The sequence below is a fragment of the Saccopteryx leptura genome, chromosome 13 (assembly GCF_036850995.1).
Source record: "Saccopteryx leptura isolate mSacLep1 chromosome 13, mSacLep1_pri_phased_curated, whole genome shotgun sequence".
Lineage (NCBI taxonomy): Eukaryota > Metazoa > Chordata > Mammalia > Chiroptera > Emballonuridae > Saccopteryx > Saccopteryx leptura.
The window spans coordinates 51528310-51555136 of NC_089515.1; the positions used below are offsets into that span (position 1 = coordinate 51528310).

A 26827-nucleotide genomic window follows, 5' to 3' on the forward strand; every position below is an offset into this window, starting at 1 on the left:
GCCCAGGCCGCCCCAAGGGGCGCGCGGAGGGTGAGGATGAGCCCCCATACCTCCTGCCCCCGTACCTCCTGCCCCCGTGCAAAGGCGGGGCGGGTCATTCTGGGTTAGTAACGACACCGAAGTGGGGTTATTGATGGCCACGTCAATCCCAAGCCGAGCGGAGCACGCGGCCAGGGAGCTCCACCGCCGTTTATTTTTTCTTTTTCTCCCTCACCTTCTCCCAGCGGCCGCCAGGCTTGGGCCCCTCTGGGTCCCCTCGCTGGCCTCCAGGCCGGGACTCTGTGATGACATCACCGAGGAGACCCGCGGCCTCCCCACCCCGGGCTCAGACCCCAGACCTGAGCAGAGATTGACAGGTGTCGCTCTCAAGGACGATGCCTTCCAGGTGTCACCTTCACGGTGGCATCCCTCTCACCCCGCCCTCTCTGCCCCCTTCACGTCTAACTCTCCTCCCTCCCTCCACCCCCCAGGAGGAGCTCTTATCTCCCTCCCCCAAGCCCTCGCATCTGGGCAGCGGCTCCGCTGGGGTTTAGAGGTGGGGACAGGGGGTCCCGGCACCGCAGAGCAGGGGGGGTTCGAGACGCCCCGAGCTCCCGGAGTGGGATGGGCCGAGGCAGCGGGCCGGCGTTCCTTGTAAAGGACTCAGAGTGTTCCCGGACTTCCCTGCCTTCGATCCCCCTCCCCGCCTCCCCACACGAGCGCGAGCGCGCACACACACACAATATAACAGACGCTAAAATAATCCTGCCATCTGGCAAATCCCAAATTTGGCGACTAAGCTCCGAAAGCGACAGCGACGACGTGTCACCCGGGTGTAGGTGACCAGTGTGCTGCCCGGCTCTCCGGAGCTGGGACACGGGCGAGCAGCTAGCCGTGCCAGCACCGGCCCCCACCTGGGCCCAATCTCCCCACCCCCTGCCCTGCACTGCCCTGCCCTGCCCGGCCACCGCTAGACTTTGTGGGGGGTTTCCTCCCACTCAAGGCATCGGCTGGGTGGTCGGGAATAGGGGGGGGGCGCGCCGGAATTGTGGGGCTCCCTCTTCGGTGGCCGCCCGCACCGCCTCCTTGAGCTGAGACCTAAATTCGGCGCCATTATGTAACATCCACTGTAATGTATAGCCGGGCGGCCTGTCGGCGGCGATTTACATCATTTGGTGATAAGGATCACACTTATTAGATTTCTTCAAAGCCGATGGGGGTTTTCTATCTTTTTCTTTTTCTTTTTCTTTTTTCTTTCTTTCTTTCTTTCTTTCTTTTTTTTTTTTGTAAAGGAGGGCATTTGTGCTAAATTGCCCGGCGCTGGTGTGATAACTGTCAAAAGTTTGACATCAAAGGAGCTAATATTATTCAGTTACCAGAGAAGCTGTCTGTCTAAATAAGAATATCTTAATTACTGCATGACAAAGGTAGGGAAGGGGTCGGATCTCCAAAGGGGAGACGCAGTCAGCGCCCCCCTTTGATGCACTATCTATATTAGACCAACCAAGCTCTTAATCAGGTCTGGTCGAGCCCCCTTCCTCCTCTGAACTTTATAACTATATGTAAACACGTTGTCAGTAGGGACATAATCTTCTCGGGTTCTTATTAGAAAAAATTTCCAGCCTCTCCCGTTCTAGATTAGGCCTGGGAGTCCCGCTCTGTCAATGAAGGGACTAAGGTTTCGTGGACAATAATGTGGCAATTGTTGATGGTTTGTGACCCATAAAATGTGGAGGTGACTGTTCTGGCTTTGGTATGTAATTATGCAAAACACTTTCTATAAAGGCTTGCCATTCGATCTAATGGCTGTCCCTGCGGTCTATTTCAAAAAAAAAAGGGGGGGGAGGGCCTATGGACAAGAGAGAAAAGTAACATTTGTTTTAACACAGGTTTTATGGGGAGGTGGGGGGGGGGAGAAGGTAGATAAATGCAAACACGTCTCAATGCCACCCAAACTATTTTTTTTTTCTGAGTCAAATTAAAATAATTACCAGGGTGTTTAATAAGTTAATCATAGCAACACGGGCCTACCAAACACAGAGGAGGGTGTGTGTGTGGGGGTCCAGGCTTCCGGCCTGCCACCTCCGGACCTGGGATTGTGCTGGGGAATAGGGAGTCACCTCCTGCTGTCGCCAGGGTGGGGTGCGACTCTGCCTCACACAGCACACCTGGGTTCCCTGCAGGAATCTGTCCCCCTACTCTGGGGCTGGGGTTGGGGAAGGAGTGCGCGAAGTTTCCACTTCCTCAAACCCTGTCTATGACATTAGTGGGCAGAGGGCATTGTGACAAAGCAGACACCCCCCCCAACTCCTTTCCTTCTGGTGCCCTCACCGCCCCAGGAATTAGGGATCCCCAGAAAGGCCGTGGGAGGGAGGTTCCTGTGCCTCGCTGATCTGGGCGGGATGTCTCAGCCTGAGCCCCACTCAGAGACACCAGCGGTAGGGTAGATAGTCTCCCAGCAGGTCAGGCTGCCCCCCAGCACCTTTAAAAGCCACCTGAGGCTTTTTGTTTTGTTGTTAAAAAATAATAATATAAGGGGAAAAAAAATTAAAAGCCGGCATGAGGGAGGTGGAGTGCGATGGAGATCTGTCACTGGTCCCCACCCAGCCCTGGCTGCTGGCTAAAAAGCAAGCATTTCTGTGTCACCGCACGGGCCACCACCCCTGTCGGAGACGCGCTGGGCTCTGTGGCCTCACGGGGCCGCCGCGCTGTGACATTGCCAGTGTTGAGTCCTCAGACTGACTTCAGCAACAGGGGATTTATTTTTTTTTTTCCTCCAAGGGGGAAAGGCTGATTAAAAGAGAGAATCATCTAAATATCAAAGTGACACACAGGGAGACCTGGAAAAAATATTGAAGCTAATGAAAAGCAAATAAAGAAGCAGGCACTTAGGCTGGGAAATTAAATATTGTTTAAGATGGTGCGCTTTTTTTAGTGTGTATGTGTGTCTGTGTGCACGCGCGCATCTGCGTGTGGGGGGTGGGGGGGTTGAAGATTTCCGATTCATGTCCACATAATAAACACTCGGGTTTGTCATCAGAAGGTGCAAATCTGAAAGATATTCCAACAAATGAAGTACGGGCAGAGGCAGGAATAAAGGGACCTGCGCCTGTCAGGGGTCAGGCAGCTGAGATTGCTTGTAGAGATCTTTTGAAAATTTCACATGATTGAAGGCTTTCGGGGGCTTCGCAGCGCTCGCGCTTCCAACTCAGATCAGTGGGATCACAGTCAAAAATAGAGTTCTGGGGAAAATTCTGATGCAGCGATGGCCGTGAGCTCGCAAGGGCTTCTCTCACTAGCTCAGTCTCTCTCTCTCTCTCTCTCTTTTTTTTTTTTCACTTTTATTTTTTCCCTCTTTCCAAGGCAGACATTCTGACATGGCTGTGATCCTATGGATGAGAGTCGTCAGAAAAGAAAGTGAAAATTGCATCTGGGCTTGTAACTTCCTTTCAGTCGGAAGGACTTTCGGGGGTCTTATTGCCCAGGGTGGGGTGGGAGGAGGAGGTGAAGGGATGCTTTTTCTAACGTAACTAGGACCACAGCTGACCAGAGTTTCTGATTTCATAATTAATGACCCAGTCTGAGACATCTAGGATCTCCTTGATCTATCCGGGTAGAAAGGCGATTTCTCATTCCGTGTTGTGCTCCTGCCTGTCACGAGAGTTTCTCAGCGATTTCTCATTCCGTGTTGTGCTCCTGCCTGTCACGAGAGTTTCTCACCACCCTCCAGTTTGGGTGTGGAGATGAGAGGACACACTTCTGCTTGTGTGTGTGCATGCACCACTTGGATCACTAAACCGGGAGACTGGCCTAGTTGTTCCCCGTAGTTCCTGAGACATAACTGCTCACACATAGGTCTCCTGCCCCCATGAAGATGTCAGCGCTTTCTCTTTCAAAAAGGACACACAGAAAGAAAAAAAAAAAAATCAATGGTCCCTGTGATTGACCCAACAGGAGAGAGAAAAGAAAAGGGACGGAGCAGGGAGGATTTCATGAAAATAGATCAAACCGAGAAACTCAGAAATGGGACCAGGCTGAGCTGATGCAAAAATAAAAATAAAAAGAGATGGGTTAGAGACAGCGAGGGCTGGAGAACACAGTGGCAACAGCCAACAGGGATGACGGCTATCACCTAAAATTAATTTTGACCAGTTTGGCAAACTTCAGGAAAAGCAGGTTAATAAAAGGACACATTTAATCTTCCCTTGGTCAGTTTTAATTTAATTTTATTTTTTTACCAGGCTCCCTTCCACAAACAGCAAGGTATTTGGGAGGAATATTCCGAGTTATAGTTAGTTTCATTCACTCTGCCACCAGTAGGGCAGAAGTGAGGTTCCCGAGAACTTTCCTGAAGCGCCTGGCGTTAGGACATCTCTCCAGAGCAGGGCCCAGGAAGCGCTCTGTTTTCTGAATTATTGATTTAAACCATCCCTAATCGTGTGTTTGTTTTTTTAACAGGTGGGCAGAAAGGGAAATGAGTGAGGCTGCTCTGGTTGGTTTGACAAGTTCAAATCCTTGAGCCCTCTACCGTCCATCCGTCTGTCTGCCGGTTGGGGTAGGCACCCTGGAGTCGGGAGCGCCACGACAGGACCCCTGCAGTGGCGGGGCTGTCGGGGACAGGCCTCAACCGCCCCAGCACTGGTGTGACAGTGTGGGGAGGACTAGGCCCCAGGCACCCTGGCGTTGGGTGATTCTGGGAGAAAGGTGGGGGGCGGGGAATGCATTATGTGTGCCCCTTATGCCCCATTCGAGGGCCTTGGCAGACACCCCTGTGGCCAAACCCAGTCGCAGGCAGAACTTCCCATCCGCCCTGGAGGTTTAGAGAGCAATTCTGCGTCTGGCCAGATCGATTTCTCCAATATATCTGTGTGTGTGTGTGTGTGTGTGTGTGTGTATCTGTGTGTGTGTGTGTATATCTGTGTGTGTGTGTATGTATGTATGTGTGTGTGTGTGTGTGTGTGTGTACGTGTGTGTGTGTGTACGTGTGTGTGTGTGTATGTATGTGTGTGTGTGTGTGTGTGTGTGTGTGTGTATATATATATATATATATATATATATATATATATATATATACATATACTTTTTCCAGGTCCACAGTTAAGGAATAAAGAGCAGGTCCGAAATATAACTTTTAAAAAACTTGAGCAGAGACGCAAAGGAAGGGGCCACCCATGGGGCTCTCAATTTCGTCTCCTCTCGGCTCCTTCGAAGGAAGGACCGACGCTCCCAACCGGGCTTTAAGAGATGAGGTTTGTGTATTGAAGACGAAAGGGCCCGTCCTGGTTTCCAGGATAAGCGCGTTGAGAGTCAAGGTGCCGGCGGGATCAGCCTAAGAAAGCGGGGACAGGCAGGAGGGGGACCCTTGGGTGGTGGGGACCATGTCGCCTCGGAGCCGACACCTCGCGCCTGGGGCCCCAGGTGGGAGGCAGCACAGTGAGGCGAGGGCTCGGGGGGAGGTCCACACCCACCGCAGGCGCGCAGAGGGCCGGGCACAGCCCCTGAGCTGGACGGGAGAATGACCTGAGGCTCCCCGGGTGGAACGTGCGAGGCCTGGGGGTCTCCCTGCCTCCAGAGCGCAGAGCGGGCAGGAGGCTCCGTACAAAACCCCAGAACGCAGCGGACTAGAGCACCGCCCGCTCTGCCGACCACAGAGCTCTTTTCTCCGGCCAGAAAGAGGTGAAACCCAGGCGACTGCTAACGGCCAGCGACGGCCGGCGGGCGTGGAATGCCCATCCCGCAACCTTGTAAGCAGGACTCCAGGGCCTGGGGACGGAGGGCGACAACTCCAAATCACAGTCTGCAGGTGTCCTCAGGTCATATCAAAGGGTCCTCATTTGCTACCATCGCGAGCCCTGCGAGCTGAGGACCCGCAAGTCACCTTCCTCTGGCCACCCTGTCCCTATAGATGATAGAAAAATAGATGATAGATAGATAGATAGATAGATAGATAGATAGATAGATAGAGGATAGGTAGATAGATAGAGGATAGGTAGATGAAAATTGCAAACTGAAGCTCAGAGGCTTCACGTATCTGGAGGGCAATTCGAGCCTCCAGGTTTTCAGGCAAAGAAAACCCGAAAAGAACTCCAACGCCTCTGGCCGCGCCTGGTCCCGCGCTCTGTGCGTCACCGGTCACCGGCCGTGCGGGCTCCGAGCCCTGTGCTTGCTTGGGGACAACCGAGAGCTCTCCAAGCCCCGCGCGCCTCTTCCAGCTGGCCTCGAGTCTGGAGACGCTCCGTCCACCCCTCCTCGCATCTGCTGGACCCCGTGGGGAGCGCCGACCAGGGCGAGGGGGGCGCGGAGGGCCCGGGGCTCAGGTGGAGCGATGGCTCAGGGGGCGCTGGAGGCTGAGCCGCTCGCTCTGCGTCCCCACCCGGCGCGCCCGGCCTCTCCGGGACTCACACACTGAGACCCTCCCGGGCCTAGCCGCGTGCGTGCTGCGGGGAAACGGGCCTGGCGAGCGGAGTGGAGGCTTTTCCCCACTCGGTCTCCGCCGGCGCGGAAACGCGAGCGTCTCCAGCGTGGGCCATCTCCCGTGGCTGCCGCAGAAGCCCTCTCCGCGGGGCGGCGGGAACGCGCTGGAACTCCCCAGTTACCATCTTGGCCTTTTTAAATGATTTTTTTCTTCCCAATCCTGAAACTAAAAACTCCAGGCGAAGGCAATGCCTTTCTTACCATTTTGCTCTGACATGAACTAAATACCATCTTCTTTTTAGTTATCTACACTCTTTCTTCCCTTCAAAGGGCGCCTGATCATTTCACCTTTACTTAGATGGCTGCCCAGGCTGACCTGCGAGGGGTGGGTTCTCCCCCTCTTTGGGCACCCCTCTAGATTTTGACATATGGAGTACAGTAATGATTTAACGCCCCTCTGGAGCCCGTAGCGTTCCCCCTCCTCCTCCCCCCCCCCTCCCCCCACTTAGCCTCATCTTAGTTGATATTGTTAATTTCAGGGACGGCTGTTGAAAGTTTAGTTTGCAATGCACGGGCTGTGCCAGGATACAAAAGGCGAGTGTGCCGGTCATGAAGTGCCAGCCCAGGAAGCAGACACCCCGGTGACACCCGAGGAAGGCACGCCAAACTGTATGACATTTAGGGGGCGTCAGCTCTTGGTTCGAGGCTCCTGAGACGTGGCAGTATCAGCTCCACGCATTGCCCAGGTGACCACATTCCCAGGAGGCTGGGGCCACTGGGGACCCAAACTCTTCCCCTTTCAGGTCGGGGCTGCTGTAGTCCTGAAAACAAACGCGAGGAACTTCTGGCGACAGGTTTATTTTTTTTTGACACCACATTCAGTTTGGGGATTTCTTGCCCATTTCTCGGTGCGTTTCTGTCCAGAGACACCGAGCTGTGGGGAGTTAACTAACCTGTGGTCTTAGCTACACTTAATGCAGAGCGAAGGAGAAAAGACGGGAAGAACAGGAGAAGGAAACAAAGTAACAGCACAGGGAACTGAGCCGCGGGCCTCGACACCGGTCAGTCGGTCACAGTTACTGACTTTCCAGCTGCGCCAACGGCGCGCGCCATTTACTGTAATTGAATTGCTGTTATATAACACCTTTCAGGAGACAGCGATGCTTTTCAGAAAAAAAAGTTGCCTGCGCGGCCTGCCTTTCCCCGCCTGCGGCCGCCGGGCAGAGCTGGCCGGATTGGATGGGGACGCCGGGCGGAGCTGGCGGAACCCGGGCCCCCGGAGGTCCCACGCAGCCGCGGGTGACTCTAGTATCTGGGGATGTATCTAGTATCTCCGAGGCACCGGAGCGGGCTGAAATCCAGGCTGAGACTGAATAGGGAGGACCGTAGGGCCTGGAGTTGCAGAAATGTGAAAAATCAGTATGAAGTGGAGGGTCAACTCCGCGCCACCAAGGCCTAGGCCCCAGCGTGTCTGCAGGACTCGCCTTCTCCCCGCTGCCCTAGCCGGCGACTCCACAGCGCCACCTCCCTGTACTTCCTACCGTCCCCGCCCCCAGCCTTGGTCTGGCCTCTCGGGGTCGCCCCGAAGCAAACAAGAGTTCCCGGCCCAATCGTGGGGGGGGGGGGGAGGGGACACAGCTGTTGGGACCCGACGCTGAGAAGCCCTATCGCGCGTCCCCCTCCAGGCCGCCCAGGCTCGGATCCACCCTTCCAGCTTGGGGTTTCCACCCTGCAGCTCCAGGCCAGAGCCTCGGAACCAGGAGGATCCGTCAGCACCAACTGGCCGCCACCGCCTCTGGCCTCCCGCCGGGGCCTGTGGTGTCTTCGCTCCCCTTTCTGAACCTCCGCCGCGTGTCCACTCTCCCCGGTCCTGTCCTCGCTTTGACCCGAGGCCCAAGTCTCCGCCGCTGCCGGCTCCATCCTGGCCCAGGTTGTGGGCTCCACAGAACCGTGTCGGTGGAGAGCCACCTTTAGACGTGTGCAGTCCCGCCCTCACTCCCAGTCAGGATCGTTGGCCGTCAGCACTGCCTTTGGCGGGGTCCTCAGAGGCGCAGCAGACTGAGAAAAGTTTGGGGGGGATTGCCAAGGGGTCTTCCACCCCTACTGCCCGGAACAAGAGTTCCCTGGCTGCTCCATCGGCCCTCGGCGGGTGTCCAGAGTGACTTGGGACCAGCACACTGGGCCCCCGAGGGTCTCCCACGAAACTGGGCCTCTTCCGCCGTCTCCCAGTTGCCAGTGAGCTCTACAGTCTGGGATGATTTTTTTGCAGGCACAGGGGCTCCTTGTCTCCCGCTCCTAGAACGAGAACGGTGAGGGGCACCCATCCGTGAGGCTGTCTGGAGCCGGTCCGGTCCGTGGAGCTGGGGTTGAAACCCTGAGGGCGGAACAGGCCAATAGAAGCAGAGGGTCCGGGGTACGAGGCACCATCCTGGGGCCCGCCTCTCTGCCCCAGATGGTCCAGCCTTCCCGCCTTCACTTGGGGTGCGCCTAGCCGGTGTGGGGGCGGGGGTGGGTGAGAGGAAGCGAGCCCGGTGGATGGATGAGAGAAATGCAGGATGTGGGGGTTGGCATTCACCACGAGCATCGCATCGGTATGACTCCTGTTGGTCCTCTCTTTCCCTGGGAGATCTTTAGCTTCCTCCCCGGCTTCCCAGACACCAGGTTGTCTTCGGAACCAAAAAGTTGGTGGCTCCAGGAGGCATCCGGCTCCCTGAGCCAGTGTGCTTGCGTTTCCCTAACCCCCACGCCTCCATCTGCTCCTCTGGGGCCTCCAGTTCCTTCCCTGCTTGGCCGGACTAGGAGGTGTGGCGGCGGGGGACTCCCGGTGGGTCACCTGCTCGTCCAGTGGCCTCAGGTTGGGGCTGGGCTGGGGAGGGCAGTGCCACCTCAGGGGCTGTGTTGGGGTAGACGGCTTCAATCAATGCTCAGCCGAATATAGGAGAAAAGCCGGTCGTCCTGCGTGCGTGGGCTTGCACCCAGCGTTCTCTCTGGGTCTTGGATTTGCACCTCAGCCTTCCCCGTGTGATGTGACAGACCCGCGCCCGCCCTCCTCACTCCAAAGCCTGGCGAGGGGAGAAAGGGCTTCAGAGTGCGTGAGGGAGTCAAGGACAACACCTTGTCCTGCTCACTTTGGGTCATAAGCAAGGCCTAGTGGGCACATCTGGGTGACATGAGACCCACTTTGCCTGGGACTGCAGCGAGGCTGGGCTTGGGCCCCAGCCCCCCACCCCTGCACCCCTCCCTCCACCTCCACGGTGGTTCGTCTTCACCCCTAGTCCTGACGAAATCTTTATCCTTGCATTTCTGACCTTCCTATCTTTCATCTTCGCTCAACACTGATTTCCACCGGGTATCACCCTTTGCCAAAACCAAGTTGCATGAAGGCAGTTAAAAAGATTCTTTTGTGGAAAGACACGGAAGAAAACAAGAATGAGGAGAGCCTTAATGAGCATGAGCCAGCCCCTTTACGTTCTCACGACACCCCTGTCACGTAGGTCCTGCTATCCCGCTTTCTTTTTGCTGCTGGGGAAACTGAGGTTCAGGGAAGTTAGGAGCCCTGAGCAAGCCCGGCCAGCTAGGAACAGACGTGGTCTGAATGGAACCAGATCGGCTGGCCCTTCTGGTCCCAGACCTGACTCAGGACAAGAACAGCTCACTTGGAGCGATAAAGAGAGCCTCTCTCTGGCACAGAGGGGCGCCCCCCGGAGGTCTGTCCCAGCCCTCTGGGAGCCAGGAACCCGATTCCTGACAGAGCCAAGCGTGTAGACCGCTCAACGATCTTTCCATCTTTCCAGGGCGCAGCCTGCCGCCACCGCCACCAGGGCAGGCGGTCAGCATGACTCTGCTCTTTCTATTTCAGAGACAAACCGGGGTGCTTTGCTGTGTCATGTGTCCCCATAGAAGGAACGCAGGATAACTATTCCTTTCTGAGAGCCCATTAAAGGGACGCTTGCATCGGTAAGGAGCAGAGTGGAGAGAGGGAAATGTGTAACACCTGGGAGACGCACTCAGGCAGGCACAGGGCAAACAGGGCAACTTGCAACATCAAAACAAGCGGTTTCACTTCAAACCGTCCCTCTTATGATGGGGAGAGACACAGATGTAAGGACCCACCAAACTTCCCATTACAGAGAAGTCCTGGCTTCTCCCGAGACCCTGGGTACGTCCTCAGGGTGGGACAGAAGCCTGTCCACTTATGTCACCAGAGGCGCAAAGGACAAGGAGAGCATCTCTGCACATTTTCCTTTTCATCTACCTCCTTGCTGTTTTCACAAATTTCGTGAAGAAGCAGGGACTTTAAAACTGATATATATTTTTTTCCCAACTAAGAGAGTGGATTATGCCTTGGGCATAACTGTAACACAGTGATTTTCAACCTTTTTTGAGCCGCGGCACATTTTTTTACATTTACAAAATCCTGGGGCATACCACCTACCAAAATGACACAAAATGACACTCTAACACAGTATATATTATACATATAGTTAATAATATAGTTTCTAAATGTATTTATACTCACACCTGACCATGTCTCACGGCACACTGGTTGAAAAACACTGCACACACTTATGTAGTAGCAGGAACAGAGAACTATTAACTATCCTTCTAAATCAGTGTGCGTAGTGTTTGACTTACCTTTTGTTAAATTTTTTTTTTTTTTAGTTCTTTTTGGAGTTTTCTCAGAAGGGTGACTTCTTAAGTTAAGCAGGTGAGTGAATTTAAGAAAACATCTTCCTTAGAAACTCTCTCTATCTATATCTATATCTATACTTTATATCTATGTTTATATATTTATGAATAGCTCTAGCTATTCATAGCAAGCAAAAGCTGTGGTCATCCTGACATTAACAATACTAACTTAAGTCAAAGCAAGTGGCCACTATGAGGATAATTCTTTCTGTGTGCTGTCACTTCTAACATTAAGACTTGCAGCATCTGCTGTTCGCTTCTACCTGAAGAAGAGCTTAGCTATGTGACCCTGACACATTCCTACCTTATTTATTTATGTCATTTAATTTAATTCTTGCAACAAGCATAAGAGCCAATTAGTTGTTTTATTATTATTTTTCACTGGGTTTATGGTGATGATGTTGGTTAATAAGATTCTATAGGGTTCAGGTGAACAATTCTGTAATACGTCATTTGTACATTTGTACTGTGTGCTCACCACCCCGGTTGAAGTCTCCCTCCATCACCATCTAGCCGCCTCCTTTATCCTAGCCTCCCATTTTATAGATGTGAACACTGAGGCACAGAGAGGTCACACCAAGGTCATACCTAACCAGTCCGTGGCAGGGGCAAGGTTTGAAGGGCAACTGTCTCACCCCAGAGTTTTTGCTCATAGAAGTCCATGTCAGTTTCCCATTTTTGCAGTATGCAAAAGGGCATATGGATGTAAGAACCCGTTTTTGTGTGGGGGAATGGCTCAGACGAAAAGTGAGATATGTGGCCTGACCTGTGGTGGCACAGTGGATAAAGCGTTGACCTGGAAATGCTGAGGTCACCGGTTCGAAACCCTGGGCTTGCCTGGTCAAGGCACATATGGGAGTTGATGCTTCCAAGCTCCTCCCCCCTTCTCTCTCTCTGTCTCTCCTTTCTCTCTCTCTCTGTCTCTCCCTCTCTCTAAAAAATGAATAAATAAATAAATAATTTAAAAAAAAAATTAAAAAAAAAAAAAAAGAAAAGTGAGATATGTGAAGGTAACTGACGCCTCCTCCCTTAAACTGTCTCATCTTCCCATTTCATAACTGTCTTCCTGAAGAGAGCTCTAATGTTTCCCCCCATCTTCCATGCATTGCCACCTGTGTAGGTTTCTACAAACCTTCCAGAGGTCGCCTGGGCTTTTTCCCTGTTTGGCTGCCTCCTGGGATCGGCTCCTCCTCTGTGAGAAGGCTTGTTGCCTGTTCTTTGCAGGCAGAGTGTGAATGAACATGCAAACCACGTGAGGCAGGGGTCTGTGATGAGTGGGACCCACGTGGACGCTGAGGAGGCAAAACCTTGTGCAGGCTGGCCCCTCCACTGCCCACTGACTCCACTGCCGGCCCTTGTTCACAGACGTAGGACAGCCCCGCTCTGTCCCTTGTCCCCTTTGGTCACTGGGACCCTGGCAGAGCCAAGCAAGAATGAATACACGTTCAGCCATACGGAAGGGGCGGCCCGGAGCAAAGGGAACTGTTCAAATTTGGTGGCCAGGTGCAAGGTGTAGGCACACGTCCACGAGGCTAAGCATCTCATATTTTAAAAATAGATTTTATTTATTAATTTTAGGGGAGAGGGAGAGAGAGAGAGAGAGAGAGAGAGAGAGAAAAGGGGGAGGAGCAGGAAGCATCAACTCCCATATGTGCCTTGACCAGGCAAGCCCAGGGTTTCGAACCAGCGACCTCAGCGTGCCAGGTTGATGCTTTCTTTATTCACTGTGCCACCACAGGTCAGGCAGCATCTAATATTTTTAAAGGCCACAGTGCAAAAAAAAAAAAATCAGTGCAACTAGCTAGCCATTATTTTGTTGATTCCAAACAGTGACAGAAAGTATTCACATCTCCAATTGCCCCTGACTCTCAGTCACCTGAGGGCAGGTGAGTCAGCCAGGCCTAAGGGAATATTGTAAATGAAGATCAGCTGTGCCTCCCTGCCCCCCCCCCCCACCTGGTCTATTCTGCATTTAGAGCTTTCTGGCTTGGGCAGTGGGTCCTGGATGTTGGGAGCAGGTGGAAGGGTGGGTGAAGCCATGGGTCTGAGGATGGAGCTCAGAGATGGTAGAAATTCCGTAGAGAGGTGAGTGATTATTTTCCTACTCTCCACGGGAACTTTCTCATTTATACATTTATTTAACACCCACTGATGGAGGGAGTAGGGTGCTCCCAGCGTGGCTCAGGCCCTCGTGGATGCCAAGATGAATAAGTCGTGGGCACCGGCCACAAGGGGTTTTTAAGTTTGTGGTGGGAGAGGTGAGAAAAGATGACATCATACACGGTGAGAATGGACTAGACAGCTTTGGAGACTTGAAGAAGAGACGACTGCTCCCTCCTGCCTGGGAAAGACTTCACCGTGGGGGGGTGTTTTGACCTTGGACTCAGAAGATGTGGGAGGTGGAGCAGGGCACGAGTGAGGATAAAAAAGAGACATGAGAACTCTGACTGGAGCACGGAGCAAAGACAGAGAGGGGCTGTTGGGCAAACAAGTGTGTTAGGCTTGCTCACTTGTACTTTGCGTGATTGGTGCGTGAGCGCGGGGCAGCACCATGTGTGTGTAGTCTACATAAGGCTGCAGGTGCCGGCCCTGAGGGCGGCAAATTGTAGATGGCAGATTGCCTGCTGGCATTGGGAAGGGCCATTGTTTGCTATTGCTTGCTGGAGAAGGGATCCCCCCCACCCCTACCCAGCTTGTTTTGTTCATTTAGCCGAGAGAGAGAGAGAGAGAGAGAGAGAGAGAGAGAGAGAGAGAGAGAGAGAAGTGGTTTTCCCTGACTGCTTCCTTGCCCGCCATTGTGAGACTCTAATAAACGGAACGGCTCTCCATCCTCCGGCTCCACGGTTCCTTTACCATCTGCCGGAATCCAACAGGACCCTGCATGGCCATGACCACCAGCATTACAAGGTCAGAGAAAGTTCTCATTTCTCAGGAGGTCAAACAAGGTCATTGTCCCTTGGATTGTTGGAGTTTTGTGTCAAGAAGCTATAGTTTTGTGGGGTGGTTTTTTTTTTTTTTTTTAAGATTTTGTAATTATTTTTTTTAGGGAAGGGGAAGAGCAGGGACATATCAACCGGTAGAAGTTGCTTCTTGTATGTGCCTTGCCCGGACAAACCCGGGGTTTCGAACCTGTGACCTCAGCGTTCCAGGATGCTTTAGCCACTGTGTTGCCACAGGTCAGACTGAGAAGCTGTAGTTCTGAATTCGAGTGTGTCTTCTGTTTCCCTGTCATTTTTATGGGAGTGGATTTGACATTGTTTCTGAGTAGGTGGAGTGTTTTGTTGTTGTTTTTTTAGTCCAACTGATGTGCTATACTTAGATTTCCTTCTAGAAGGAATGAATTCAGCATCTTGTGTCCAAGGCATTTAGCTGAAGGTTTTAGACAGAGAGGACACATAAAATAGACAAGGTTGTGAAGCTATCAGAGGAGATTAGTACAAGAAGCATTGTACTGCCCCCAAATAAATAAGAATCTGCCAGAACATATCCCTAATTTGGCACGTGTGCCCGAAGTCTTGGCTTCCTCTGCATTGTCTGTGCTTCCGTCAGAGCAGATGAAGCATGCTGTTCTGGTTAGTCCTGTGTGTGTGTCTCTCCTTTGGGGCTGCAGGCTCCTTGGAGGCTGGGAGTTTAGCTGATTGACTCGTATTCCCAGGCCTGGATCAATGCCAGGCACAGAACGAGACCACAGGACGTTCTGAATGAATGGCTGGGTACCAGTTGATGAAGATCGGTTTTTAATTTGTGTGAATGATCGTTGGAGCATCTGAACGTCTTTTGGTGTTTAGTCATTTTGGGTTTTTCAATGGGATTGCATAAAGTCATTATTGTCAGCTTAGTTCTTATTTATGGTGGGGTCAGCTGGTTGGGGTGCAGGACAGGGGAACAATAGACATTATACTGTGTCCTTTACCTCAGCCTTGGATGGTCACCTCCAAGAAACTCAAGAGCCACATGTTTGAAAACCGCTGTGCTAGGGGCTTCAAATCAATGTTGTCCAATTTGTTGCTTTAATCGCTTTTTAAATTTTTTTCCTCTTTTATTTTCAGTTTTCAGAACAATGAGTTGATTGACTAGCATGGTGACTAGTTGCTTGAGTGTTTACTTTCTGTCTTTTTTTTCCTCTTCCTTTTTTCCTCCACTTTAGTCATGTCTTAGCATGAGAGAAAACCTCGGGCATGGTTGCTATATTCATCTTATTTACACCCATGGATATAGTAAAATCTCATTTGACCCAACTGACTTTGTACCTATGCTTTGTTGTTGTTATTACTTTATGTATAATCTGCATGTGTCAAGATAGTCCTTTGGCTTAAAGTGTGTTTAAGAAGACAGTATCTTCACCCTGGCTGGGTAGCTTTGTTGGTTAGAGCATTGTCCTAATACGCCAAGGTTGTGGGTTCGATCCCCAGTTAGAGGGGAGAGAGAGAGAGAGAGAGAGAGAGAGAGAGAGAGAGAGAGGGAGGGAGAAAGGCAGGGGGAGGAGCAGGAAGCATCAACTCATAGTTCCTCTCATACGCGCCTTGACCAGGCAAACAGAGTTTTGAACCAGTGACCCCAGCATTCCAGGTTGATTCTTTATCCGCCGTGCCACCACAGGCCAGGTAGACTTAACAGTTTCCAACAGAGGCACAATTAGATCTTGGAAACCAGCATAAAAACAAACAAACAAACAAACCCATAAAATGAGATTTAAAAAAAAAAAGCAGCTTCCTCTTAATTCTATCCTCTATTTTAGCCAGTCTGTTGGCCCCTTAGCTTGGAGTAATTTTAAGTTCTCACTGGCTTAGGGGCAAAGACATCTTATTCTTCTTTGCTAAAAACATTCTCCCTAAAAATAAAAGTAAAAAATCCTCCTTACCACTTCCTTTCTCTTGTGAATTCTCTGTTTACAATTCACATTGCCGAGGAATTCTGCACTTTGGAGCACTTTGTTTACAATGTTGTTCATAGCTGTAGGGAGCAGTAGAAGTTTCCAGTAAAGAAGTGTATAGGTTTTGTTTGCTTGGTGTCAAGGAGGCCATGTTAACCTTGATATCATCTCAGAGATACTGGTCTTGGAATCCTGAGAGCTGTGGTATCATCAAGACACCAGCTTGTGACTCAAAGAAAGGAAAAACTGTGAGGCTCTGAGCCGCTAGTGACAAGGACAAAACCAGACTACCGCTGTTTCTTAAATATTTTTTTTTATTTAGGTATGATTGATATATAACATTATATTAGTTTCGGGTTTACAACGTAATGGCTTGACATATTTATTTATTTTATTATTTATTTATTTATTTTTAATTTTTATTTATTCATTTTAGAGAGAGAGAGGGAGAGAGAGAGACAGACAAAGAGAGAGAGAGAGAGAGAGAGAGAGAGGAGAGAGAGACAGGGAGAAGGAGCTGGAAGCATCAACTCCCATATGTGCCTTGACCAGGCAAGCTCAGGGTTTCAAACCGGCGACCTCAGCATTTCCAGGTCGACGCTTTATCCACTGCACCACCACAGGTCAGGCGGCTTGACATATTTATATATTGCAAAAAGGATCACCACAATAATTCTAGCTGTCACCTAAGATTATAAAATTCGGCTATAATTTTTTCTTGTGATGAGAATGTTTAAGATCTATTCAAATAACAACTTTCACATATATAATATAGTGTTATTAACCATGCTGTATGTGGTATTCTGTGACTTCTTCATTTTATAACTGAAATTTTTACCTTTTGTCTTACTCTTCCACCTGTTTCACTCTACCCTCCGCCCCCCACCACCTGTGTCTGACAACCACCGGTATGTCTGTATCTATGAGTGCTTTTTTTTTTTTTTTTTTGATTCCATATATAAGTGTGAGACCATAAGGTATTTGGCTTTCTCTGTCTGACTTATTTCACTCAGTATAATACCCTCAAGGTCCGTCCATGTTCTCCCAAATGACAAGATTTCCTTCTTTTAATGGCTGAATAATATTTCATTATCTGTGCCTATCTGTCTATATCACATTTTTTTTTCATATTTCCTATTTAGGCTATTATGATGCTGCATGAACTTGGGAATTTATATATCCTTTGCTTCTTTTTGTTTTTTTGTTTTTTGTTTTTTTTTGAGAGAGAGAAAGGGGGTGGGAAAGAAAGAGAGAGAAGCATCAACTTATTGTTCCACTTAGATGTGCCATTGATTGCTTCTCACAGGTGCCTTGACCCAGGATCAAACCTGTAACCCCGGTGCACCAGGATGATGCTTTATCCACTGAACCAGGTGGCCAGGGCCAATTTTTTGTTTTGTTGTTTCTGTTCCTTGAAATTATTTGGTTTGAAGAAGAGAGACTTTTTTTTAAAAAAACATTTTATTTATTCATTATAGAGAGGGGAGGGGGGGGGAGCAGGAAGCTTCAACTCCCATATGTGCCTTGACCAGGCAAGCCCAGGGTTTCAAACCAGCAACCTCAGCATTTCCAGGTCAACACTTTATCCACTGCGCCACCACAGGTCAGGCTAGAAGAAGAGAGACTTTTAAAGTGTATTCTGGCATTAAACCCTCTAGAGAAGAAGTATTTTGTGTGAAGGGGCAATTATCCAAAACCTGAAATGATAAATTTATAAATTAAAAAAGGGTAAAATAAATTTGAATTTACAACTTGGGGTGCTAGTAGCGTTTCCTTCTGCTCAACGTGTGGCTGTCTGTGCTGTTCACATGCACAGGGCGCCCTTCACTAATCTGTGGCCGTCAATGAAAAAACGTCTTCCTATGTCGCCGATGTAGTGAGCACGAATGACTGGGAAACTTACATGGAATAAATGATAAGCCCCGTCAGATGTGTGGCCAATGGAGATTTTCAGGCAGAAATGAAAGGTGAAATGTAGCTCGCAGGGGCACTGCCGGTATTTGGAACTCTCGGAAGCCGTTTCCTCACATCTGTCAGAGAATCACAAGGGGCTCTATTTCAACCCTGGGCTTTCTCCTAGCCACGGGCTCTTCAGAAACCTGCGTGTGGTTTTAGATTGACATGCAGCCACCAGGAAGCAGACACATCACAGTGAGCCCGCTAGGAAAAAAAACATGGACGCACTGCATCGGAGTCACAGACAGGACAGAAAGGAAAGGCGTCGCTGACCCCAAACGTGCCATCTCCCTACTTGTGTGACTTTCTGTCGCACCCCGGTGCCATGGTATTTTTCCATAAAGCTGTTGTAAATGCAATTCCTGGGTACTCAACAAAAGCCAGGTAAGCTTAATTGATTTGTGGCTTTCCATACCACGGACGATGACATGGTGCTTTGGTGACTAAAAGGTGAAGGGGAACTTGATTTCAATGCCAGGATGAGAGGCTGCCTTCTCTCAACTCACAGATGGAAATTTTACTCCAGATTTATTATTTGAATGCCAGACAACGGCCGACGTTGCGAGCTGCTCACCAGCCCAACAGGTCAAAATCCAGTCAGGCCATTAAAAAAGTTAAATGAATTGGAACATGACAAATCATTAGGAAGTATATTTAGGTGACAGTTTCTAGGATCCCTGATTGATCTTTTTTGATAGCCTTTCGATGTCATCTTTGAGTACCGAGGTGCCCAACTAGCATTTGGGGTCTCTGCAAGATCTTGGCACATGGATAGAAATGAACATCTCTCATCTAAAGATACCAAATATCCCGGTGAGAAAATGACACCTTCTGGGCTTCCTTCAGAGAGGGAGACAGAGAAGGAGGCTCATACCCTAGACTCGGGACTAACTACCTCCCTTCCCAACCCCGGCACATGGCTCTATATTGTCTATTTATAGAAAATGAAATGAACAAAAGAGCACATGTTAATTGTAATAAGTCTAAAAATAAAAAAATATAGTAAGCAATTTTTATGGCCCTGGTTGTTTAGCTCAGGCCAGTTAAGAGCGTCCTCCTGGAATGACAAAGTTGCTGGTTCCAAACCTGGTCAGGGCACATACCCAGAATCCACCAATGAATGCACAACTGAGTGGAACAACAAACGAATGCTTCCCTTCTCCCTCCCCACTCTCTCTCTGCCTCTCTCTCTCTCCCCACTCTCTCTCTGCCTCTCTCTCTCTCTCTCTCTCTCAAAAAGAAAAAAAAAAGGGTGGGGGGAAGGAAAAAAATATGTTTACCAGTTTCCTTTTTAAGCAACCACATTCATGGATTTAAAATTTGATTTACACATTTTCTAATGATCCTTAATGAAAAACGGAGAGTAATTGTGAGAAGTGACACGGAAGTATAGACTTTGGAGACTAGGTAACAGAAAGCCAGTTGCATCTTCCCTTTGGGGTAGATGCTCCCTGCTTCTCTCCCTCTTGGGTCTCTGGCTCTGGGAAGCCTTACAGAAAGGTCCGTGCGGCAAAGGGACCGAAGTGTCTGCCAACAGCCAGCGAGGAACCTGGCCAGAACCGGGACAGCGAACTTGGACCGGATTCTCCTTCAACTTGAGTCCAGGCTGAAGATGATCTCAACTCCAGCCTTGACTGCGACCTCAGAGAGACCCCAAAAGCTAAGCCATTCTCAGATTCCTGACCCTCCGAAACTGTGAGATCATAAAGTTGGTTGTTTTAACTTGCCAAATTTTGAGTTAATTTGTTACATACCTGTTGATAAACCAGTATGTCTCTATAAAGTAACTTGCACAGTGTCTGGTATCGACTGCAAAACTGATAAATATTTGTTGAGTGCACTCATTAATATGAGCAAATTAAAAGCTTAATTTTAATTCTTCCACCTCTTTTCCTATTTTTATGCCTCTTTTAAAGTAGTTTCATACAGAAAAGTGCTTCTGAGAGGCAGTCTCTTTAATTATTAAAAGTTCAGTCATTCTACAACTATTTATTGCTGTTACTATTTGTCAATTTCAACTTTGAGCCCACTAAAGGCTTCTGCCAAGTTTTTGTTTAAAATGTTTTTATTCATTGATTTTAGAGAGAGGAAGGGAGAGAGAGAGAGAGAGACATCGATTTGTTGTTCCACTTATTTCTGCATTCATTGGTTGACTCATGTATGTGTGTGGGGGGGGGAGGTAAGTGCAAATAATTCCCCTAAGAAACTATTATTTCATTTTTGGTTCTGCTTTTCTCGGTGTTGGCTTCATTTTCAAGTAGAGCCTCTTCAAGTGGCAGCAGAGATGGCTACTAGTATCTCAGAAATGATAGCTTACATGATTAGCTTCTCTCTCAATGGTTACATCAGACATACCCAGAGGTCTTGATTGGGTAACATGCCCAACCTTGAAAAAAAAATCACTGTTATTTTTACTGGTCAAGCTTAGGTCAGTGCCCACCATGGGGAAAGAGTGGGCAGAGTCAGCCCCGTTGAAATCTAAGGACTTGGCAATTGAAGAGGGGACAGGGTTTCAAAAGGAAGACCCGGTTGCTATTGCATAAAGGGAGACCGGATGCTGGAGAGAGAGAAATTACCAATCTCCTCTCTAGTGCTCAACTCTGCGCTTGAGCACTCAATGAATACAGGAGGGAAAATGAATGATTACGGTAAGGGTGTCATCTTATGTGGAAAGCAAAGGGAGTTACGCTGCTAAGGATTGGTGGAAAAATCTGATAGATGACACTGGACCTCAAGTTTACTTCTTCTCTTTCACACCACATTTCCTCCGAGCTTTGCACATGGAATGGAGACAGATAACATCATTTTTTTTAGAGAAAAGTATATGGGGTGGGGGAAGATGTATAGGCTATCACATACATTTTAAAAACCTTGTAAGTGATCAATCTTTTCCAATATGAAGGTGCTGGCGTATTCTTCTCTTTTTTTTTTTTTTTTTGTATTTTTCTGAAGCTGGAAACGGGGAGAGACAGTCAGACAGACTCCCGCATGCGCCCGACCGGGATCCACCCGGCACGCCCACCAGGGGCGACGCTTTGCCCACCAGGGGGCGATGCTCTGCCCCTCCGGGGCGTCACTCTGTTGAGACCAGAGCCACTCTAGCGCCTGGGGCAGAGGCCAAGGAGCCATCCCCAGCGCCCGGGCCATCTTTGCTCCAATGGAGCCTTGGCTGCGGGAGGGGAAGAGAGAGACAGAGAGGAAGGAGGGTGGGGGTGGAGAAGCAAACGGTCGCTTCTCCTATGTGCCCTGGCCGGGAATCGAGCCTGGGTCCCCCGCACGCCAGGCTGACGCTCTACCGCTGAGCCAACCGGCCAGGGCTTGCTGGCATATTCTTTAGCTAAGATCATATTTGTAAATCTCCAAGGAAGTCCCTGTCATGCAAATGGATTTCCCTTTTGCTTAATCTGTAAACGCTGCTGTTCCTCCACACAGTGGCTTTCAGAAGGGGAACCATGTCTTTGATATCCCGCTTTCCGATAGGGGTGCCGCCGGTCACTACTCCCCAAGCCAGGGGTGCACGCTCATGGGACAGACACTGCTTTCTTGCAATTAATATTTAGTTATGTGTGTAGGAAGATTTCATTGTTTTTGTTTCATCAGTTGCAACTGTCACACAGAGAATGCTCCCTAAATACCAACTAGCTTCATACAAATCCGTCAACAGGCTCTGCTTGTAAATACACCCTGATGTGCACCCGTGTTTGTGTAGCACATTCCTGTGTCTGAGGTTCTTGCGTGCCAGCCCTCTATCTCCCGTGCTCGGGCGGGGGTTTGGGAGGCAGGCAGGGTGGATGATCATACTATTATTCCCATATCATACATGATGAAACCGGGACGGGGTGAGCTGCTCAAGCTGATAATTAATGTGACTCTGCAGATTCCGGACCTCAGGTTTTTTTTTCCCACCATGTCGCATTATCTGGCTTTGGGTGAGGGCGGTAGTGTTGGCCAGAAGCTAAAAGGGAAAATCTTGGAACCAGCTGACCGATACTTTCCAGACCGGCTCTGCGAATTGTTGGTTGTGTGACCTTGGGCACAGTTCCTAGTGACTTAGCCTCAAATTTCTCACCTGGATTGTGGTAACCGTTCCATACCTCCTTGGACTCTTGTGATGAATGAACGATGGACCACACGGACAGAGAGGCTCCATCTTTAATGTGCTAGTGGTTGTTAGAGTTGTTATCTCGTATCTCTGAATGGGAGATCCCAGCTGTGTTCAGAGCGAGAACAAAGACCTGAATCATTCATCTGGATTCCCTCATGTGTCTGCCTCTGTGAAATACCTCTTCAGGGGATGGGTACAATGGAAGGGTGAATTTCACGAATCAGTTTTGTACCTCACTGTCCCTACCTTCTAACTGCTTGCTCTCTCTCTCTCCATTCCCACCGCCTACTGTGAAGCCCAGTCCACTTCCTGTATACATTCCAAAGGCGCAGTTTTCATTACTTCCTATTGACTTGAACTTCTGCCCATCCTATGATGTAGGCGCTAGTGGCCTGTTTTGCAGGTGACGACACTGAGGCCGGGGAAATGGAATGACTTGCTGATAGCCCAGGTGATGAGAGGCAGAGCTAGGAATGGGTCCCAGCGGGGTGGGCCCACAGGACTGCTCACGGCAGGGGTGGGTCCCCCGTGCTCTGAATCGGGAATGCTCTGTAGAGAGCTCCCAGCGTAGCACCCTGCAACTGTAGAGACCCAGCTCTCTTGACGTTAACGCTGAGATATCTACTCTTAGCATTTTCTTATTGGGAGGGCAAGACAATGTTTTAATAAAACGTGCTTATGAAAATGAGGCTACTCTTAAACTTCAAATATCACAAACGAGGGTGGTTTACCAAGGAAGAACTTCCGAAACCACTTTTTATCATTTCTGTTTTTTTTCTAACAGGAGTAATGGAACCGGACAGGTCCATGTCCGGTAAGGTCGGTATACTTCCTGGGTCCCAGGAGGTGAAAACCATGCTTTCTCTCTGCATTTTCCGCACTGCTACGACTTTATTGAAATTCAAAGGGGAGGTTTTACTTGTGCTTCTTTCGAATTTTAATTTGCTTTGTAATTCTTTTTTTTTTTTAATTTTTTATTTATTTATTCATTTTAGAGAGGAGAGGGAGAGACAGAGAAAGAGAGAGAGAGAGGACAGAGAGAGAGAGAGAAGGGGGGAGAAGCTGGAAGCATCAACTCCCATATGTGCCTTGACCAGGCAAGCCCAGGGTTTCGAACCAGCGACCTCAGCATTTCCAGGTCGACACTTTATCCACTGCGCCACCACAGGTGCTTTGTAATTCTTAAAAGCAAAATTACTCTCTTTCTCTCTCTCTCTCTCTTTTTAATAGATTGTATGACATTCTTGTGTCCCCAGACAGAAATGTGGGCTCCAACCACACATGAGTGCCATCTTGGTGTCCCTTTCAGAAGCTGCTAAGTTAAAATGTCAAAGGTGCACTATTGCTTTGGATGTTTCCTAGAGACTACCCCACATTTTCTAGAAAATACCTTAAAGAGTTGGGGTAGGGAAAAAAAAAGCAGCTGAATTTACACTGTGATTATTTTATCAAAGGAACTCATTATTGACATGCAACAGGACATCCTCAAAAATGATCATTGCCTTGTTAATATTTCTTGTGCATTCAGCAATTTTGGTGAAACTTGAAGAGAAAGAAAGTCATGCGTGTTAACCATTTTTCAGTTTGGCAGATGTACTCTGAGAATGTTTGTCAGAGAATCAGATTCAAAAACAAAACCATTAGCCCTGGCTGGGTAGCTTGGTTGGAGCATTGTCTATATGCCAAGGTTGTGGATTCAGTCTCCTGTCAGGGTACATGCAAGAGTCAACCGGTGAGTGCATGAATGGGTAGAATGAGAAGTCAATGTTTCCCTCTCCCTCTCGCTCTCTCTCTCTTTCTCAAATTAATTGATAAAAATAAATAAAACCTGTTCAAACACAAACAAAAAAAAATTGTGGAATATGTAGATGACCAGAAGAAAAATGCTTCTGTGAAAAAAAATTTAGAAATATCTTTAATTAGTTCCTGGTATTGATTTTTATATTGTTTAATTTTTTTGATCCAATCAACTGAGCTATCCGGCCAAGGTTTAGACATACATTTTAAAATTATCCTGATCAAGTAAGTGTAGGGGACATTTTTTGCTGACCCCACTTGTAAATCACCTGTGATCCCCTAACAAGCAGGCAAATGGATTACACTCCGCCCTCCCCTGTAACTAACCAGAAGAGTGGGTCATACATAACTCCGCCCCTTTGAACACCCCAACCTAGTGATTGATCCTATGACTGCCCTTGACAGCAAATCCCTCGGAAGGAATTCTACCAGGTGAAGAAGTACTTCCTAGAACTCAGTTTCCTCCGCATTAACTTCTTCGAGTGACCCGGTCTCTTATTGTAATAAGGATCTATCAGTTACTCTGCCTGGCATATACCTTGAACGCCTGAGAAAAATCTCTCTTATTTTCCAGCCCAGACTGTAATTCTAACTTTTGCAATCTCTTATTGTGAGTGAACCTACATTGCAGTCAATTTCTCACCCAGCTCGGGAGTGCTGCCATCTCTGAACTCTTACCCCTTAAGGTGAGCAAACGAAATGCAGTCGATAATGCAGATGACCATGGAGTACTCTCTTCTATGATGCTATTATACAATGGCCCTCCTTATATTTTTATCTTCTTGAAGTTTCTGCACACGTAAACAGGAAATTCACCAAAAGCAATGGAAAGCCTCATTTTTTTTTGAAAGATTTTTATCTAGTTCCTAAGCACATATACCCTCTTGTAGCTAAGTACAGCTTGAAATTTTATATCTTAGGAGAAATGGCTTAAAGGGGCTTTGACCAATCTTTGTGTGCCAATTTCTACATTCCCTGAGGTGGGTTTAAGGCCCCTTTTTTTTTATTATTAAATAGAACAGACATCTATTTTATGAAATAAATGAACATCTCAAGCATGAGTTACTAGCAAAATAAAATTAAAAATAAAATATTTAACTATCCAAAGACCATATTTTCTCTAGATTTGTGCCGAAATGTGCCTCTCCCCAGGCACCCTGAAATAATATGATTTCTAGTGACTTTCTTTTTATTAGTTTTATAATGTCACTGTCAAGATGGAATTATTTGATGTTTCCAGAAAACACTCAAGGCCCTGGTCAGGTAACTCAATTGGTTAGAGCATTGTCCAGACACACCAAGGTTGCGGGTTCGATCCCCAGTCAGGGCACGTACAAGAATCAACCAATGAACACATAAGTAAGTGGAACAAGAAATCGATGCTACTCTCATTTTCTCTCCTCTCTCTAAAATAAAAAGAAAAGGAAATTCGCAAAATTTTCATATCTTAAATGAAAAAATGGTATTTTAATGAATATATTTTCTCATTCAATTATTGAGATGTGTTTGGAGAGACATGACATGTCATGCTCATTGAGTAAATTAGCTTGGAAATATATTTGAATGGTGGTGGTATGTTCCTTCCCACCAAACAAAACCAAACCAAACCCTACAAACCTCAAAACAGATCAAACTGCCTTATGCAATTTGTTAACTTTGTTTTCACTGTGCCATCTCTATGAAAAGAAGTTAGAGGAAGGAGGGAAATAAAGAGGGGAGAAGGGAGAGGTCACAGGGGTATGATAAATTAGGAACTACTCTACAGTGACAGCTTTTTTGTTGTTGTTGTATTTTCTACCACCTTCTTCTATTTCTCCTTCCCTCCATCTGCCTCTCCCTGTCTTCACTCTCTTCCATTTCTATCAAAGCTGATTGGGCACCCACCTATGTGAATATTGTGCTAGGCACTGAAATATGGAGGCAAACTTCATTTAGCCAGGGCCTGAGTTTGAGCCTCAAGCTCGGAAGAAGTTATCGAGTTTCCTTGTTTACCCTTGAGTTTTCAAAATAATTCCATACGCTCTGACCTTATGACACCCAAGCCCTGCCCGGCCAGTTAAAACAGGAAAACTAGTTATCTGATATCAGGAGGGTAGATCAGCTGGTCGCCACACCCACATTTCCACTGCCTGCTTGGTGTGTATAGGCAATTGTGGAGACCCATCGATTATTAATAAGGAGTCCCCGTGAAAGAAGTTCTTGGTGGCATGTTCGCTGGTTTGCAAAATAAATTCAATGCAAAGAGGGGCAGCCCTAGTGCCCTGAGCTTTCACTGTTAAACGCACAAGTCATTACGTCAACATGAAAGAATGGTCCAAAGAAACTAGAAGAGATTAGCGCTTGGATTGCTTAATGGCCCTTGCTAGGCCCTCGCTAGTCCCGCCTGCGTGGGGAGCCGTCTGAGACAGCGATGAGTCAGGCCCCCCGGGGTAAGGCGATGTCTCGTGCCAGCCGCCCGTGCCAGGTTAGCCTGGGTGTCTGCACACGAAGCTTTGGCAGGCCACCAGAGAGAGGCCACATTTCCTAATCCCGGATTTACCCCAAAGGGTTTCAAGCCAGCAAATCACTAAGGGCAACCAGAGGTAGGAAGAGAGGGGAGGACTTGGTTCCGCAGACGACGAAAACCTCTGCCCTTGGAAGCAGTTATTTTGTAACATGGGTTTCCCTTCATTTTTAGTGGCTGCATGTTTTACTTCTTACCTGATTTCACAATGTATCCAATTTTTCTGTCATCGACTGTTACTGTTAGAAAAAAAATTTTCATCTCTGAAATGTGTACTGGTCATTTTGGGGAAAGACGCTAGGTTTTTCGAAGAGATGAAAAATAGTTCACACGTATCGAGCACCTCTATTGTATCAAATGGCGTGCTAAGATAACACAGGCATGAAATAGTTCGGGTAATTTTCAGAACCCTAATGTCTGGGTGCTATTACCAAGCTTAATTTTACTTGAGGAAATGATTCATGAAAAGGTTAAGTAACTCGCTTGAGGTCACAGAGCAAGCAAGTAGCAA

General features: G+C 48.4%; 2 long non-coding RNA genes across 2 annotated transcripts in view; both read left to right on the forward strand.

Annotated features, from left to right (window-relative positions):
* The window catches only part of LOC136384679 (uncharacterized), a 708322-nt gene that overhangs the window by 180480 nt on the left and 501015 nt on the right, over window positions 1-26827 (forward strand). The window lies entirely within an intron of this gene.
* LOC136385005 (uncharacterized) lies at window positions 10251-17382 on the forward strand. Its single transcript, XR_010747676.1, has 3 exons — window positions 10251-10350; window positions 11056-11101; window positions 17262-17382. It is a non-coding gene; the product is annotated as an uncharacterized lncRNA (long non-coding RNA).